The 18468-nt window shown below is 49.2% G+C and overlaps 1 protein-coding gene across 1 annotated transcript in view; it reads right to left on the bottom strand.

The window, feature by feature from the left end:
* The window catches only part of itgb5 (integrin, beta 5), a 210649-nt gene that overhangs the window by 76755 nt on the left and 115426 nt on the right, over positions 1 to 18468 (bottom strand). The window lies entirely within an intron of this gene.

Raw genomic sequence — 18468 nt, 5'->3', positions numbered from 1 at the left:
TCCTACAGAATCATCACAACTGATGAGACATCTCTGCTATGCAACAACGTGACTACGAAACAACAGGGGCGAAATTCTCCCCCAACGGCGCGATGTCCGCCGACTGGCGCCCAAATCGGCGCCAATCAGACGGGCATCGCGCAGCCCCAAAGGTGCGGAATGCTCCGCATCTTTGGGGGCCGAGCCCCAACATTGAGGGGCTAGGCCGGCGCCGGAGGGATTTCCGCCCCGCCAGCTGACGGAAATGGCGTTTGTTGCCCCGCCAGCTGGCGGAAATGGCGTTTGGTGCCCCGCCAGCTGGCGCGGAAATGTGGCGCATGCGCGGGAGCGTCAGCAGCCGCTGACAGTTTCCCGCGCATGCGCAGTGGGGAGAGTCACTTCCGCCTCCACCATGGTGGAGGCCGTGGCGGAGGCGGAAGGGAAAGAGTGCCCCCACGGCACAGGCCCGCCCGCGGATCGGTGGGCCCCGATCGCGGGCCAGGCCACCGTGGGGGCACCCTCCGGGGTCAGATCGCCCCGCGCCTCCCCCAGGACCCCGGAGCCCGCCCACGCCGCCTGGTCCCGCCGGTAAATACCAGGTTTAATTTACGGCGGCGGGACAGGCAATTTCTGGGCGGGACTTCGGCCCATCCAGGCCGGAGAATTGAGCGGGGGGGTCCCGCCAACCGGCGCGGCCCGATTCCCGCCCCCGCCCAATTTCCGGTACCGGAGACTTCGGCGGGGGCGGGATTCACGGCGGCCAACGGCCATTCTCCGACCCGGCGGGGGGTCGGAGAATGACGCCCCAGGTCTGCATTGACAGAGATGAGTTTCATTCCATTTTTATAAATGTTAGTTGGATCTTAACTGCAGCTAGTTTTGGTGTGTGCAGGAGACTGTGAGTGAGATGTAGTTTCTTTAGTAACTTCCAGATATGGAAAGAAGCTGTGGAAACAAACATATTGTTTCCTTTTTAAATATCGAAGGGTCGCTGCTGGGTTATCTCAAATTGACTCACTCACTTTTTTGATTTGATTTATTATTGTCACACGTATTAGTATACAGTGAAAAATATTGTTTCTTGCATGTTGTACAAACAATGCATACTGTACATAAGGAAGGAAGGAGGGACTGCAGAATATAATGTTACAGTTATAGCAAGGTGTAGAGAAAGGATCAACTCAATCCGAGGTAGGTCCATTCAAAAGTCTGATGGCAGTAGGGAAGAAGCTGTTCTTGAGTCGGTTGGTACGTGACCTCAAACTTTGGTATCTTTTTCCTGACAGAAGGAGGTGGAAGAGAGTATGTCCGGGGTGCGTGGGGTACTTAATTATGCTGGCTGCCTTTCCGAGGCAGCGGGAATTATAGATAGTCAATGGATGGGAGGCTGGTTTGTGTGATGAACTGGGCTACATTCACGACGTTTGTAGTTTCCTGCGGTCTTGGGCAGTGCAGGATTCATACCAAGCTGTGATACAACCAGAAAGAATGCTTTCTATGGTGCATCTGTAGAAGTTGGTGAGGGTCGTAGCTAGCATGCCAAATTTTCTCAGTCTTCTGAGAAAGTAGAGTCGTTGGTGAGCTTTCTTAACTATAGTGTCGGCATGGGGGGATCAAGACAGCCTGTTGGTGATCTGTACACCTAAGAACTTGAAGCTCTCGACCCTTTCTACTTCGTTCCCATTGATGTAGACAGGGGCATGTGTTACATTTCAAGGGTAACACTGTCACAAACAAATTTAAATGATCACAGGCAATAAAAGGTTAACAACTTAAAATTGTACATGACACAGTCCATTCAAAAATTAATAGTCTTCTGGACAGTTTTGGTGCAGTGTAATCTGTAGCCACCGGCTGTGAGTCAGAGATGTCTACTTCTCATGTAAGGTCGTTGAGTGCATTAGCTGTTATTCCATGTACACAGGACACACCAAATTATAAACAACTCAACATAAATAGACCAATCTCAAGTTTAGATTTTTAAGACCACTGAACCCAAATATATATTTTAAACACAAACATCCCTTTAGAAGTCAATGGTTCAAGCAAAAATATGAAACACTACCAAAATTTTTAATTGCTTCTGGTTCAGTTTCTTTGCCATGTGTCAATACAGTACAAGGACATTAATAATATGTTAGGATACTGGACCAGATCCTAACATGTGGCAGGCTATCCCAAACAACTGTTTTAAATCGGTAAACTGTGAGGAAAGGATATTTCACCCCAGGAGTGATGACTCTGACTAATAGGTCTCTTTTATGTTGAAACAGTTAAACAGTTCTTAAACACAAGGAGAAACTTGAGCTTACTATCTATACCTGCTACTAACTCCAAATAAGCAACCTAACACAATTTAAATGCCACTTACAAATAAAGTTAACAAACAGATTATTTGCTTAGCTGTGTTGAGACTTTTGGAGAGAGAGACCCTTTCAAGAGCAGAATCAGTGCACTTCTGCTTAAGCTAGCAGCATTTGGAAAAAATGCTGTTCAACTTGAAATCCTATTTCCAACTACAAAATTATCAACAGTTCTGGCTCCTCTCATCAATTACAAAATCTGTATCAACTTGAAATCCTATTTCCAACTACAAAATTATCAACAGTTCTGGCTCCTCTCATCAATTACAAAATCTGTATCCCACTAAGTTCCATGACCTGCTTAGCTAGGACTAACCACAACTCCCCCCCCCCCCATAAATTATCTACACTCCAGGGCATCTCCAGCAATCATAACAATATTCCATAAGACATTTATCTGTAATCAGGTAAGTGGCTGGAATGAATCAATACCTCACCTTTTACAACTCTTTAATTACATCTTTAACAGACACACAGCCTGGATACCTTAACCTAGTTTTTTAAATAATATTACGGCAACAAATATATACCTTAACCCAAACTTTTAAAAAGCTTACCGCAACAGATATAAAATTGAATATATATCAATTTCAACATTCATCATAAACCTGAATGATTATTTCCTCAAGGGGCTCAAATATCAATTTTCTGAAAAAAAGAGTACCAGCTATAATCAAAAAGTTGGTATCAATTAGTTTGAAGCCCGAGATATACTGAAAGATCTTTAAACAAATAATGTTTTGGGCTAATGATACTTATACCATGCGGCTGACATAGATTCATAGAATTTACAATACAGAAGGAGGCCATTTAGCCCATCGAGTGTGTACAAGCTCTTGGGAAGAGCTCCCTAATTAAGCCCGCATCTCCACCCGATCCCAGTAATCCAACCAACCTTTTGGACACGAAGAGGCAATTTAGCATGGCCAATCCACCTGACTTACACATCTTTGGACTGTGAGAGGAAGCCGGAGCACTCGGAGGAAACCCACGAAGGCGCAGGGAGAAAGTGCAAACTCCACACAGAGGCCGGAATTGAACCCACGACCCTTGAAGCAGCAATGCTAACCACAGTGCCCCCCCACAGATTAGTAAGGCACTGACATCATCATGAGGGATCAATGCACCATGGGAGATATCATGAAAACATGCTAATATTGTAACCATATTCAGAAATTGTGACTAAACAGAAACAGGCAACAACAAACCCATTAGATGTATTTCCATTTCACAAAATAATGGAGTCAATTACCAGGAATGATTAATTGAGGATTATCTGCATGACAACCATCATCTAGTAAGGAGCAGTTACCATGGTTTTAGATGGAAAAAATCCTGGGTGGGATTCTCCGTTGGCTGAAAGCAAAATCGGGAAACGCAATTGGGCGGAGAATCGGTTCTGACACCAAAATCGCAGCGGGCACCAATTTGATGCCAAATCACAATTCTCCGTCACCTCGACAGCGACATCAATGCGGGCCGGAACGCACATATAATAAACACCATTTGCATATCATTGACAGGCCTGATCCAGCATTCTCCGGGGCTTCTGCGATTCTCTGCCTTCGATGGGCTGAGTTCCCAACGGCGTGGCTCACTTGTGCTTTTAAAAATCGTGACACTGTCGTCGTGGCTGCTGAAGGAGAGAGAAGGGGCACGGAAAGTGTTCAGCATCGCCATAGTTTGTTCACAGTTGTGCTGCAGGCTGGGGGCTTCTGCCATGGTGGGGGGGAGGGGGTGTGTGGCCAGGAGGTGGGCTGTGGGGTCGGGGTGGACGGGCACAGAACACCAATGCACGCCACTGACAGCCCACTGTGAACTTAGAGCCATGAGCTGCATAGTTGCCCGCCCAGGCCATTCCCCTTAGGTGCCCTCTAGCCTCAGCTGACCCATCAACTGTATGGACGTGCTCCAGCACAACCAGTGCCACCTTGTTGGCCGGGGTGAGAGTGTGAGTGGGTATTGTAATGTGTATATACGGCTGCAACTTGTCAGCCTCCCGAGTGTCAATCACGGACCATTTTTCATTTGAAGCGACTGTGTTCCACGTGGGGCCGGTGGCTAGGCCCTCCACAGTCGCTGGTTCGGCGCCAGTTTTGCTGTTGTGAAAGTGCACGAATCCTGCCCCGGCATCAACACTTATTCTCAGGAAAGGTGAATCCAGCCCCTTGCCTACCAACACTTTGATTTCTTTGTGAAACAATCAAGTTAACTGTGGTAAAGTTAACAATCAGTTAACAATCAAGTTAACTGTGGTAAGGCCTATGACAGTCTATGCTGAAGATTTTGCATAAGGTTCACATGCAAAATGACTAATTAAGTTAAAAGCTCTGGAGATTAGTGGCAAAGCCTACATGTGGATATGATATTTGCTAATGGGTAGAAAGCAATGGGAAGTGGCCAGAGCAGTAAAATGTTATTGGGGGGGGGCCGTTGGGAGTGGGTTGCCCATGGATTCCATAATGATTTGCATTCTTAAACTCAATGAAAACTCGTTACATTTTCAGAGCATACCCAACTAGGAGAGATAGAAGAATCGAAAGAAGCACTATGGAAACTACAGGATTTGTCAAAATAAATATGTGACTATGTTGAATGCACACAGGGTGAAAACATAGACAACACATCTACTTCATTATTTCAGATTTCCAGAGTCCACAATATTTTGCTATTCATAAATGATGTTGAAATCAATGGTTGAAACTGAAAAAGACGAAGCAGCTTAATGAATGCAAGGTTTAGCATGTCCAGGCAAGGCAGAGCTGCAATCAGCAAAATCACCAAGAATGTTTTCATGCAGACACCAAAACCTGGAACAGGTGCCGGAATGTGGCGACTAGGGGCTTTTCACAGTAACTTCATTTAAAGCCTACTTGTGACAATAAGCGATTTTCATTTCATTTTCATTTTCAACTTCCAAACTGAGGTAAGAAACAACTAGAGGTACCAATGGGAGAGCAGTTTGTGCTCGATGGATGAATTAAGATTGTCTAAAGTATTTACTGATCTTTGGGTAAACGCCGATGGAAAGTGATAGAAATAATTGTTTCCCAATATATAAGGTTCCATGCCAGAACCTCATTCACTATACAATAGGTCTACTTGGTGATACATGACTCAATTTCACAAATTCTTTAAGAGTAAGAAAATGTAAGTATCTACTGGCATTGCATTTATCTTAAATTTTGCATCAAGAGTGAAAATTAATGGAAATAATTTAGCTGATCCCTTTGGGAATGCACCAAGTGAAGATAATGCACTTACAAGGGCCTCTTAGTAATTGGTTCAAGGCTACTGACTTCTGTCGGGAACAGTTATGGGACATAGCAACAATAAAAGTAAGAAATCTATGGCACTTACCCACCTCAGGAGTGAGCTGGAAAAATGGAGGGAGGTTTGGGGCATGGTGGTGGGCTGTAGAATCAGGAAAGAAGGCTAGGGCGGAGTGCCCATTACCTTCCTGACTTCTTCCCAATTAAGTCAGAGATGGGGCAGGCCAAGGACAGCCTTCTCACTTGGAGACCAATTGAGGTACCGAAGTGGACAATTAATGGCCACCGCTCCTGGTGGCACTGCTGAGATCGAAGAGCTGCCAGCCATCCAAATGCATCAGATGGACTACAGCGGCTCAAGTAGGCAGCTCACCACCACCTTCTCAAGGGTAATTGGGGATGGGCACCAAAGGTTGGCCTTGCTAGCGATGAAAGAATAAATAAATGGACCCCGGGGGATTGCCCACGGCTTTATGGCTGTTGGACAGGGTCATTGCTGTGGCCATTTAAGTTCAGACCCAAATGTAAAATTCAAACTTGTAATGTCTGCTCTCACTCTTATGGAAAACTGAGAGACTTGGGCTGAATCCTCTGGTCCACCAGCCACGTGTTTCTCAGTGGCGCGGCATTCGCTGGCGGCGGGATTCTACCTTCCTGCCGTCTGTCAATGTGTTTTATCGTTGAAACCCACCCACACCACTGGGAAACCAATGGGCAGGGCGTGCTGCCGGCGAGTAAAAGTGAATCGCAACAATCGGAGAATCCCGCCCTGTCTGTGTCTAGCCGACAGAAACATTTTTGTATCATTCCATTAACAAGCAGCTGTTGGGCAAAGTGACAGAAAGGATAATATCTTTATGGGAAAAAAGTCATAATTTCAGGAATCTGGGCAGACACATTTACTGGTTATGTTATTAACCCTCCCCAAGCTTAAAGGTAATGGACCTGGTGAAGTAACTACATAACCTTTCATCTTTCGCCACTTCTGTGGTCAATGAAAATAACTATATTCAGCTGTACTGTGCACAGATTTGTAGGAATGCGAAAACCATGCCCTGGGGCTATAGCAAACAGACACTGACTAGACAGAAAACACCACTGGCCCAAATCTCAGCAAGGCTGTAACCTATCTGACTACTAGTAAATTAACCTAATTGTACTGGGACAGTTACTCCCATTTACAACAGAAATATAGATGTCAGTTAGCAACGCAAGGCTACAGAAAAACCATATTAAAGTTATAACAGTATAGAGTACGAGGCTTTTTGGTATACAACTTTTTTGTGTGTGTTTGTCAAGGCCAGGAACAGGTGTACTAAGGAACAAAAGATGCTGCTGGTGAACTAGACAGCAACCCCATATCACCTTTGGAATGGGAGAGAAAATACCAGCTCAAATTTTAATGAATGACTCCTGTCATGTAATGTTTGGGCAGCATCAACGACTTTGAAGAGGTTAACACCTACAACAAAAATTGGGCATAACTTGGGGCAAGCTGACAATCTCAGTGAAAATTCGATAAGAATATTAAACTGAGAAATAGATAAATACTTGCGAACACATATACTCTTCTGTCATTCGTGTTAAAATATGTTTGTGGTGATACAAGTGTGAATAATATTGTACAGTTAGCAATACGACCTCCAACCAGCTGGTGGCGTCAGACATCGGTCACGTGACGTGAGACGCTGCCAGTAAGGCGTACAACAGAACAGTCGCACATAGGGTAGTTCCAGGAGAGTTCACAGAACTCACATAGTAACCTAGTCTGTTTAGTGTTATGTTTATTATCTTTCCACATGTCCATCAATAAATTCAAAATTGATTTCCTTTTCCTTTAATGGTGATATTTGTGAAATCTTTGGGGCACTAGGGCAATATCTAGGAGAATTTGAATACTTGCTCCAAATAAATGCATAATGCTTCAACAGCATGTGTACTCTGCAACTTTAAATTGTTATATAGTGCAAACTCTTGAAGCTCCTTCTGTAAAGAGAGACACGTTGCCGAAGCTTTTCATCTAACACTCATTAGATCAACTGCATGAATGCCAAATTTCAAACAATCACAACAATTTATATTGTAGGAGCAAAGGGTGCTAATTGATTGGGAGGTCAACTGATTGGCCGAGATATTGCTATGGAGGCAGCTTGCCAACCAATCAGCACCCTTTTCTCCAGTAGTAAAAATTGTGAACATTTGAAATTTGATGTTCTTGCATTTATCTTGATGAGTGCAAAATGAAAAGTTTTGAAAACAGGGGCGGGATTCTCCGATATCGGCGCGATGTCCGCCGACCGGTGCCAAAAACGGCGTGAATGAGTCCGGCATCGCACCGCCCCAAAGGTGCGGAATCCTCCGCATCTTGAGAGGCCGAGCCCTAACCTTGAGGGACTAGGCCCGAGCCGGACTGATTTCTGCCGCGCCAGCTGCCGGGAAAGGCCTTTGGTGCCCCACCAGCTGGCGCGAAACTGACTTTGCCGTGCGGCGCATGCGTGGGAGCGTCAGCGGCCACTCACAGCATCCCCGCGCATGCGCAGTGGAGGGGGTATCTTCCGCCTACGCCATAGTGGAGACCATGGCGAAGGCGGAAAGAAAAGAGTGCCCCCACGGCACAGGCCCGCCCACGGATCGGTGGGCCCCGATCGCGGGCCAGGCCACCGTGGGGGCACCCCCCGGGGCCAGATCGCCCTGCGCCCTCCCCCCGCCCCCCCCCTCCCCCAGGACCCCGGATCCCACCCGCGCCGCCTTGTCCCGCCGGTAAGAGAGGTGGTTTGATTCTCGCCGGCGGGGCAGGCATTCCAGCAGCGGGACTTCGGCCCATCGCGGGCCGGAGAATCGCCGAGGGGGCCCGCCAACCGGCGAGGCGCGATTCCCACCCCCGCTGAATATCCGGTGCCGGAGAATTCGGCAACCAGCGGGGGCGGGATTCACGCCAGGCCCCGGCGATTCTCCGACCCGGCGGGGGGGCGGAAAATCCCGCCCCAGGTCTCTCTTTTCAGCTTTGATCCCTGTTTGTAATGAGCATAAATGTCCTCAGTATAAATTCATAACTGAACTTATTTTGGAGGCTGTAAGTTAAAAAGTGGTTATTGGCGACTCATTCCAATGATTTATCAGGCGTTTCTGAATATTGAGAACAGTATATTATACTGGTTGTATAATATGGTTGATAGTAATATTTTAGGGCTAATTTTTAGTTCTGGGAAGATTAATGTTTAACTGTAGGAAATGGGATAAATGCAACCAAAGTAGCTTGAAGTCTATTACATTTAAAAGGTTGGGGCCATATTAACCTAAAGGGCCGAGAGCAAGAAAGGTAAAATCATTAAACTACAGGTTTACTTAGCTGGAGATGAGTTGTCTGCACTGCTTGCAATGCAGCCAGAGAGGTATTCTTTTGGGAGTTAGAGCTACAATTAATTTTAAACCATTCAGGGAGGTGGTGAAGGCTACCTCATCATGGAGATAGGTAGAGCTTAAGGAGGTTCTAGGCTTTCAATTTATATGTGTTTCCAGGGGGCATGAATGTTTTGCAGCAGGGAAAAGGCCAAGCCAAAAAGATCCAGCCGTTAGCAGGCTCCATGCAGCAAAAGTTGGCTGTTAGCTGGCTCTGTGCAGTAAGGGCTCAGAAGTCCTGGAGAGCTGAGAAGGTGGCAGAAGGTCAATGGCTCCCTACTGGAAAGGGTTAAGGGTCAGAAGAAGTCCTGGGAGCCACTTGGACAAAGAACAAAGAAAAGTACAGCACAGGAACAGGCCTGTCGGCCCTCCAAGCCCGTGCTGACCATGCTGCCCGCCTAAACGAAAATCTTCTACACTTCCTGGGTCCGTATCCCTCTATTTCCATCCTATTCATGTATTTGTCAAGATGCCCAAAAACGTCACTATCGTCCCTGCTTCCACCACCTCCTCCGGCAGCGAGTTCCAGGCACCCACTACTCTCTGTGTAAAAAACTTGCCTCGCACATCTTCTCTAAACCTTGCCTCTCGCACCTTAAACCTATGCCCCTTAGTAATTGACCCCTCTACCCTGACTCTCCACTCTGTCTATGCCCCTCATAATTTTGTAGACCTCTATCAGGTCGCCCCTCAACCTTCTTTCTTCCAGTGAGAACAAACCAAGTTTATTCAACCTCTCCTCATAGCTAATACCCTCCATACCAGGCAACATCCTGGTAAATCTCTTCTGCACCCTCTCTAAAGCCTCCACATCCTTCTGGTAGTGTGGCGACCAGAATTGAACACTATACTCCAAGTGTGGCCTAACTAAGGTTCTGTACAGCTGCAACATGACTTGCCAATTTTTATACTCAGTGCCCCAGCCAATGAAGGCAAGCCTGCCGTATGCCTTCTTGACTACCTTCTCCACCTGTGTTGCCCCTTTCAATGACCTGTGGACCTGTAAACCAAGATCTCTCTGACTGTCAATACACTTGAGGGTTCTACCATTCACTGTATATTCCCTACCTGTATTAGAGCTTGCAAAATGCATCACCTCACATTTGTCCGAATCAAACTCCATCTGCCATCTCTCCGCCCAAGTCGCCAAACGATCTAAATCCTGCTGTATCCTCTGACAGTCCTCATCGCTATCCGCAATTCCACCAACCTGTGTCGTCCGCAAACTTACTAATCAGACCAGTTACATTTTCCTCCAAATCATTTATATATACAAAGAACAGCAAAGGTCCTAGCACTGATCCCTGCGGAACACCACTAGTCACAGCCCTCCAATCAGAAAAATACCCTTTCATTGCTAATCTCTGCCTTCTATGACCTAGCCAGTTCTGTATCCATTTGCCAGCTCACCTCTGATCCCGTGTGACTTCACCTTTTGTACTAGTCTGCCATGAGGGACCTTGTCAAAGGCCTTACTGAAGTCCATATAGACAACATACACTGCATCAATCATCTTTGTGACCTCCTCGAAAAACTCTATCAAGTTAGTGAGACACGACCTCCCCTTCACAAAACCGTACTGCCTCTCGCTAATACGACCCCTTGTTTCCAAATGGGAGTAGACCCTGTCTCGAAGAATTCTCTCCAGTAATTTCCCTACCACTGAAGTAAGGCTCACCGGCCTGTAGTTCCCTGGATTATCCTTGCTACCCTTCTTATGATAAATTGCCCTTAGTGTTCAAAATTGCCCTTAGTGTTGGGTGGGGTTACTGGGTTATGGGGATAGGGTGGCGGTGTTGACCTTGGGTAGGGTGCTCTTTCCAAGAGCCGGTGCAGACCCGATGGGCCGAATGGCCTCCTTCTGCACTGTAAATTCTATGATAAGCTACGATAAAGGAACAACATTGGCTATTCTCCAGTCCTCCGGGACATCAGCTGAAGACAGTGAGGATCCAAAGATTTCTGTCTAGGCCTCAGCAATTTCCCCTCCAGCCTCCTTCAGTATTCTGGGGTAGATCCCATCAGGACCTGGGGAGTTATCCACCTTAATATTTTTCAAGACGCCCAACACCTCATCTTTTTGGATCTCCAATGTGACCCAGGCTATCTACACACCATTCGCCAGACTCAACATCCACCAATTCCTTCTCTTAATAATAATAATAATAATAATCACTTATTGTCACAAGTAGGCTTCAATGAAGTTACTGTGGAAAGCCCCGAGTCGCCACATTCCGGCGCCTGTTCGGGGAGGCTGAAACGGGAATTGAACCTGCGCTGCTGGTCTTGTTCTGCATTATAAGCCAGCTGTCTTAGCCCACTGTGCTAAACCAGCCCCTCTTTGGTGAATACTGATGCAAAGTATTCATTTAGTACCTCGCCCATTTCCTCTGGCTCTACACATAGATTCCCTCCCCTGTCCTTCAGTGGGCCAACCCTTACAATGGCTACCCTCTTGCTTTTTATGTATGTGTAAAAAGCCTTGGGATTTTCCTTAACCCTATTTGCCAATGACCTTTCGTGACCCCTTTTAGCTCTCCTGACTCCTTGCTTAAGTTCCTTCCTACTTTCCTTATATTCCACACAGGCCTCGTCTGTTCCCAGCCTTCTTGCCCTCACAAATGCCTCCTTTTTCTTTTTGACGAGGCATACAATATCCCTCGTTATCCAAGGATCGCAAAATTTGCCATATTTATCCTTCTTCCTCATAGGAACATGCCGGTCCTGAATTCCTTTCAACTGACATTTGAAAGCCTCCCACATGTCAGATGTTGATTTACCCTCAAACATCCGCCCCCAATCTATGTTCTTCAGTTCCCGCCTTCCCCCAATTTAGCACATTCACCCGAGGACCACTTTTATCCTTGTCCACCAGCACTTTAAAACTTACTGAATTGTGGTCACTGTTCCCGAAATGCTCCCCTACTGAAACTTCTACCACCTGGCCGGGCTCATTCCCCAATACCAGGTCCAGTACCGCCCCTTCCCTAGTTGGACTGTCCACATATTGTTTTAAGAAGCCCTCCTGGATGCTCCTTACAAACTCTGCCCTGTCCCAGCCCCTAGCACTAAGTGAGTGCCAGTCAATATTGGGGAAGTTAAAGTCTCCCATCACAACAACCCTGTTACTTTTGCTCCTTTCCAAAATCTGTCTACCTATCTGCTCCTCTATCTCCCGCTGGCTGTTGGATGGCCTGTAGTAAACCCCCAATATTGTGACTGCACCCTTCTTATTCCTGATCTCTACCCATATAGACTCGCTGCCCTTGGAGGTGTCCTCCCGCAATACCTTTACAAGCTGAGGAGATTGGAGCTTCGACAAATCCAGGGGCAATGCCAGCCAAGTGAAGCTAGCCGGGTATGTTTTTGTTTTAAATATTTTTATTCATAATTTTACAGAATTTTTACAAGACCATTACTAAACAAAAGGCAACAAAAAACAAACAAAAAAGGAATTAACAACTTAACAAAACAAGGTGGGATAACTACAATTTACAAGAAAAATCTATCCACAACCCCCCCCCCCCCTGGTTTGCTGCTGCTGACCTCGTCACTCAACGTTCCGTGAGAAAGTCAAGGAACGGTTGCCACCGCCTGGAGAACCCCATCAAGGACCCTCTCAAGGCAAACTTTATCCTCTCCAAACCTAGAAACCCAGCCATGTCACTGACCCGTGTCTCTACACTTGGGGGTTTCGCGTCCCTCCACATTAACAAGATCTGTCTCCGGGCTACCAAGGAGGCAAAGGCCAGAACTCCGGCCTCTTTCGGCCCCTGCACTCCCGGATCTTCTGACACCCCAAATATCGCTATCCCCAGACTCGGCTTTACCCGAGTGTACAAGACCTTGGGCATAGCCTTTGCAAAGCCTCGCCAGAATTCTTTAAGTGCCGGGCATGCCCAAAACATATGGACATGAGTTTGCTGGGCTCCCTGAGCACCTCACCTGTCCTCCACCCCAAAGAACTTGCTCAATCTTGCCGCTGTCATGTGCGCCTGGTGTACCACCTTAAACTGAATCAGGCTAAGCCTGGCACAAGATGAGGAGGAATTGACCCTGCCCAGGGCGTCCGCCCACAGGCCCTGATCCAGCTCCTCACCCAGCTCCTCCTCCCACTTGCCTTTCAGCTCCTCCGCCGAGGCCTCCTCCACCTCCTGCAGCTCCTGGTATATGTCTGATCCCTTTCCGTCTCCTACCCACATGCCCGAGACCACCCTGTCCTGTATCTTGCGGGAAGGTAGCAGCGGAAATTCCACCACCTGCTTCTTCAAGAAAGCGCGGACTTGCAAGTACCTAAAGGTATTCCCCGGGGGCAAGCTGAACTTCTCCTCCTGCGCCCTCAGGCTAGCAAAAGTCCCATGCATAACCAAGTCCTCCATCCTTTTGATACCCGCTGTGTGCTAGCTTAGAAACCCTCCGTCTATATTACCTGGGACGAACCTGTGGTTGTTTCGTATCGGGGTCCAGACTGAGGCCCCTACTTCCCCCCTGTGCCTTCTCCACTGACCCCAGATCCTCAGTGCCGCCATCACCATCGGGCTCGTGGTGTACCGTGCCAGTGGGAGCGGCAGCGGTGCCGTTATCAGTGCCCCCAAGCTAGTGTCCCTGCAAGATGCCACCTCCAGCGGTTTCCACGCCCCCCCCCTCAACTACCCATTTACAAATCATGGATATGTTCGCTGCCCAATAATAACTGCAGAAGTTCGGCAGCACCAGCCTCCCCCCCCGCTCCCCCGACTGCGTTCTAAGAACAGTCTGTTAACTCGCGGGGTCTTGTTTGCCCACACAAATCCCGTGATAATCCTGTTCACCCGCTTGAAATAGGATTTGGGGATGAGGATGGGAAGGCACCGGAAGACGAACAAGAACCTGGGGAGGACCGTCATCTTCACGGACTGCACCCTGCCCGCCAGGGAAAGCGGTAGCATGTCCCACCACTTAAAGTACTCCTCCATCTGATCCACAAGCCGTGTTAAGTTGAGCTTGTGCAGGGCATCCCAACTCTTAGCCACCCGTATGCCCAAGTAGCGAAAGCTCCTCTCCACCATCTTGAGCGGGAGCTCTCCCAGTCTCTTTTCCTGGCTCCTCGCATGGATCACAAAAGGCTTGCTTTTCCCGATATTCAACTTACACCCTGAGAAATCCCCGAAATCTTTTAGGATCTGCATGACCTCTCCCATCCCCTCCACCGGATCTGAAATATACAGGAGCAGGTCATCCGCATACAGTGAAACACGGTGCTCCACCCCCACCACACCAGCCCCCTCCAGTTTCTAGACCTCCTCAGTGCCATGGCCAACGGCTCGATTGCCAGGGCAAACAGCAGGGGGGGGGACAGGGGGCACCCCTGCCTCGTTCTTCGGTGCAGCCTAAAGTACTCCGACCGCAGCTGGTTCGTGGACACACTCGCTACGGCCTGATACAGTAATGTGCCCCACCCCATGAATTCCTCAGCAATCCAAATCTGCCTAACACTTCCCACAGGTACTCCCACTCCACCCGATCGAAGGCTTTTTCCCCATCCATTGCAGCCACCACTTCTGCATCCCCTCCTTCCGAGGGCATCATGATCACATTCAAGAGCCTCCGCACATTTGTGTTCAGCTCCCTGCCCTTGACAAACCCCGTCTGGTCCTCATTGATCACCCCCCCCCCGGTACACAGTCCTCAATTCTAGTGGCCAGGATCTTGGCCAACAGCTTGGCATCTACATTAAGGAGCGATATTGGCCTGTAGGAGCCACATTGCAGCGGATCCTTATCTCGCTTAAGGATGAGCGAGATCAAGGCCCACGACTTCTTTCGGGGGAAGGGTTCCCCTTTCCTTAGCCTCGTTGAAGGTTCTCAGCAATAGCAGGCTCAACAGCTCTGAGAATTTCCTTTAGAACTCTACAGGATATCCATCCGGTCCCGGGACCTTGCCCGACTACATACCCTCCAAACCTTTAACCAATTCCTCCAATCAATCGGGACCCCTAATCACTCTACTAGCTCTTCCTCCACCTTCGGAAACCTCAGTTGGTCTAGGAATTGCTTCATCCCTTCCCTCCCCTCCGGGGGTTCTGACTCATACAATTTACCATAAAAATCCTTGAAGACCTCACTGATCCTTTCCGAGCTCAGGACTGTGTTACCCCCCCGTCCCTAATTCCCCCAATTTCCCTGGCCGCCTCTCTCTTCCGTAGCTGGTGCGCCAGCATCCTACTTGTTTCTCCCCATACTCGTACACCACTCCTTGTAACTGCTTCAACTGAGCCTCAGCCTTCCCTGTGGTAAGCAAGTCAAACTCCGCCTGCAGGCTCCGACGCTCTTTTAGCAGCCCTTCCTCGAGGGACTCCGCATATCTCCTGTCCACCCTGAGTATCTCCCCCACCAACCTCTCCCTCTCCATCCTATCCCTCTTCTCTCTGTGGGCCCTGATAGAAATTAGCTCCCCCGCTGATAACTGCCTTCAGCGCCTCCCAGACCACACTCACTGAAACCTCTTCTGTATCATTGGTCGCCACATAGCTTTGGATACCCCTCCTAATCCGCCCACAGACTTCCTCATCCGCCAATAGTCCTACGTCCAGTCTCCATAGAAGGCGTTGGCCTCTCTCTGCCCCCAGCCTCAACTCCACCCAGTGCGGAGCATGGTCCGAGACCGCAATGGCTAAGTACTCTACCCCCTCCATTCTCGGGATTAGCGCCCTGCTCACCACAAAAAAATCAATCCGCGAGTACACTTTGTGGACATGGGAGAAGAAAGAAAACTCCTTCGCCCTTGGCCGAGCCAATCTCCACAGGTCCACTCCCCCCATCTGGTCCATGAACCCCTTCAGGACATCGGCTGCTGCCGGCCTCTTACCCAATCTAGACCTAGACCAGTCCCGTGCCGGGTCCAGGACCGTGTTAAAGTCCCCCCTCCATTACCAGACTGCATGACTCCAGATCCAGAACTTTACTCAACATTCGCTTCATAAAATCCGCATCATCCCAATTCAGGGCATACACGTTCACGAGCACCACCCGGGCCCCCTGTAGCCTGCCACTCACCATAATATATCTGCCCCCTTTATCCGCCACAATACCCCCCACCTCAAATGCCACCCATTTGCTCACCAAGATTGCGAACCCCCCTGTTCTTCGCATCCAGTCCCGAGTGAAAGACCTGCCCCATCCATCCTTCCTCAGCCTAGTTTGATCAGCGAGCTTTAGATGCGTTTCTTGTAGCATGGTTACGTCTGCCTTTAGCCCCTTTAAGTGCGAGAACACACGGGCCCTCTTGACCGGCCCATTCAGGCCCCACACATTCCACGTAATCAGCCTGATCGGAAGGTTAATTGCCCCCCCGCCGACTAATCATCCCCTTTTTTAGGCCAGCCACGTGTCCGCGCCTCCCGCACCCTCCAGCCCCCCAGCCGGAGGCACCCCGTCCCGACTCCCACTTTTACTCCGAAAGTTGCTTCCCCTACAGCCAGCAAAGCAGCATCCCAGCCCTCCCCCCCCCCACCCCCCGCCTCTCCCAAGTCAAGCATTCGCTTAACCCCCCTTCCCCCCCCATTGCACTCCGGTAAGTCAGCTGACTTATGCTGACACCGGCCGCTCCCGCCTCTACCTCTAATCCCACTGTTGGCTCCCTCTACGGGTCTCCACCCCCCCCCCCCCCCCCCACCCCCCAACCAAGTGAAAGAGAGCCCCCCCCCTTATTCCCGTGTGTCAAGAGAAAAAAAAAGATCAATCAAACAAACAAACTTTGGGTGCTATCCCCAACATAGAGCGAGTCCCCCCCCCCTCCATCCCGCAAACTGCTTTCGCTGTCCGGCGTCCCCACCACCTGTGATGCAGCTCTGTACCAACAGCAAACAGATCCAGAACATTGAGGGCCCAGCAAAGGGGGCAAACAAAGAGAAAACACGGGGGAAAACCAACATAACACCGCCCCTGCCGGGGTGCCCCAACAACATACAGTAGTCCATTAGTTCGAGTCCAGCTTCTCATTCTTAATAAAAGTCCATGCCTCATCCGGCGTATCGAAATAATGGTGCCGGTCTTGGTACGTGACCCACAGCCTCGCCAGTTGTAGCAGCCCGAACTTCACTCCTTTGCAGTGGAGGACCGCCTTAGCCCGGTTGAATCCCACGCGCCTCTTGGCCAGCTCTGCACCCCAGTCCTGGTAAATACGGATCTCGGTGTTCTCCCACTTACTGCTTCGCTCCTTCTTTGCCCATCGCAGGACACACTCCTCTTCGGTGAAGCGGTGGAATCTTAGCACCATAGCTCTCGGCGGCTCGTTCGCCCTCGGCCTCCTTGCCAGGACTCTGTGCGCCCCGTCCAGCTCCAGGGGCCGCGGGAAGGCCCCTGCACCCATCAGCGTTCCCAGCATCGCGGTCACATACGCACCCGCATCCGACCCCTCCGCGCCTTCAGGGAGACCCAGAATTCGCAGGTTCTACCTCCTCAACCTATTTTCAAGGTCTTCCAGCTTCTCCTGCCATCCTTTGTGCAGGGCCTTCGTGCGCCTCCACTCTAACCGCCAGGCCCAAAATCTCGTCCTCGTTGTCAGAGGCCTTTTGCTGCACCTCCTTAATCGCCGTCCCCTGGATCTTCTGGGTCTCCACCTTTCAATAGAAGCCTTCATTGGGGCCAGCATCTCCGCTTTTAACTCAGTGAAGCAGCTCCTAAGAAACTCCTGCTGCTCCCGTGACCACTGGGCCCACGCTGCCTGATTCCTGCCGGCCGCCATCTTTCTTTTTCACGCCCGTTCTCCTCTCTTCTCCAAAGCCGCTTTTTTGATCGGCCCATACCTGGTCCACTCCATACAGCGCTGGGGGACCCTCACTGCTTCCTTCCCACACCGGGAATCGTCGTCCAAGTGCCGCTGGAGCTCCGTACAAGGGCCCAAAAGTCCGTTGTCGGCGGGAGCTGCCGACCGTGCGACCTACCTAGGCATATCCGCAACCGGAAGTCACTAGCCGGGTATTAAAGAGCTGACATTGCACCAGTAGGTAGAGGCTGGAGTGCATGCTCAGCAATCCCAGGGAACGGTGTCTTCAGAAACGTTACTGAAACCCTGGGAGGTGTGCAATCGCTTAGGTAGACCAAGCTAAAACTGCTGTGAGAGAATTCAGAGGCTTGATCTTCTAAAGTGTAAATTTTGGAATTCCTCCTAAGAGAGACAGAGTTTCAACGAGATTGGTTGACTCACAGTGTTTACAGTTCACAGTGAATTGCGGGCGGGTTGCTGATGGGATCGGTCCTGCTCACATTTGTTGATTATTGTATAGTGTGCTTGATCACAGTTTTCCTGTTAATTCACATGTACCTCATATTAATCTTTTAATAAAATTTTAAGAAACAAAAAAATTAGAGTACCCAATTCATTTTTTCCAATTAAGATGGCAATTTAGCATGTTCAATCCACCTAGCCTGCACATCTTTGGGTTGTGGGGGCGAAACCCATGCAAACACGGGGAG

This window comes from Scyliorhinus torazame, chromosome 2 (assembly GCF_047496885.1).
Source record: "Scyliorhinus torazame isolate Kashiwa2021f chromosome 2, sScyTor2.1, whole genome shotgun sequence".
Taxonomy (NCBI): domain Eukaryota; kingdom Metazoa; phylum Chordata; class Chondrichthyes; order Carcharhiniformes; family Scyliorhinidae; genus Scyliorhinus; species Scyliorhinus torazame.
The sequence above is the reverse complement of the archived record's forward strand: the minus strand, read 5'-3'. Positions and strand labels throughout refer to the sequence as shown.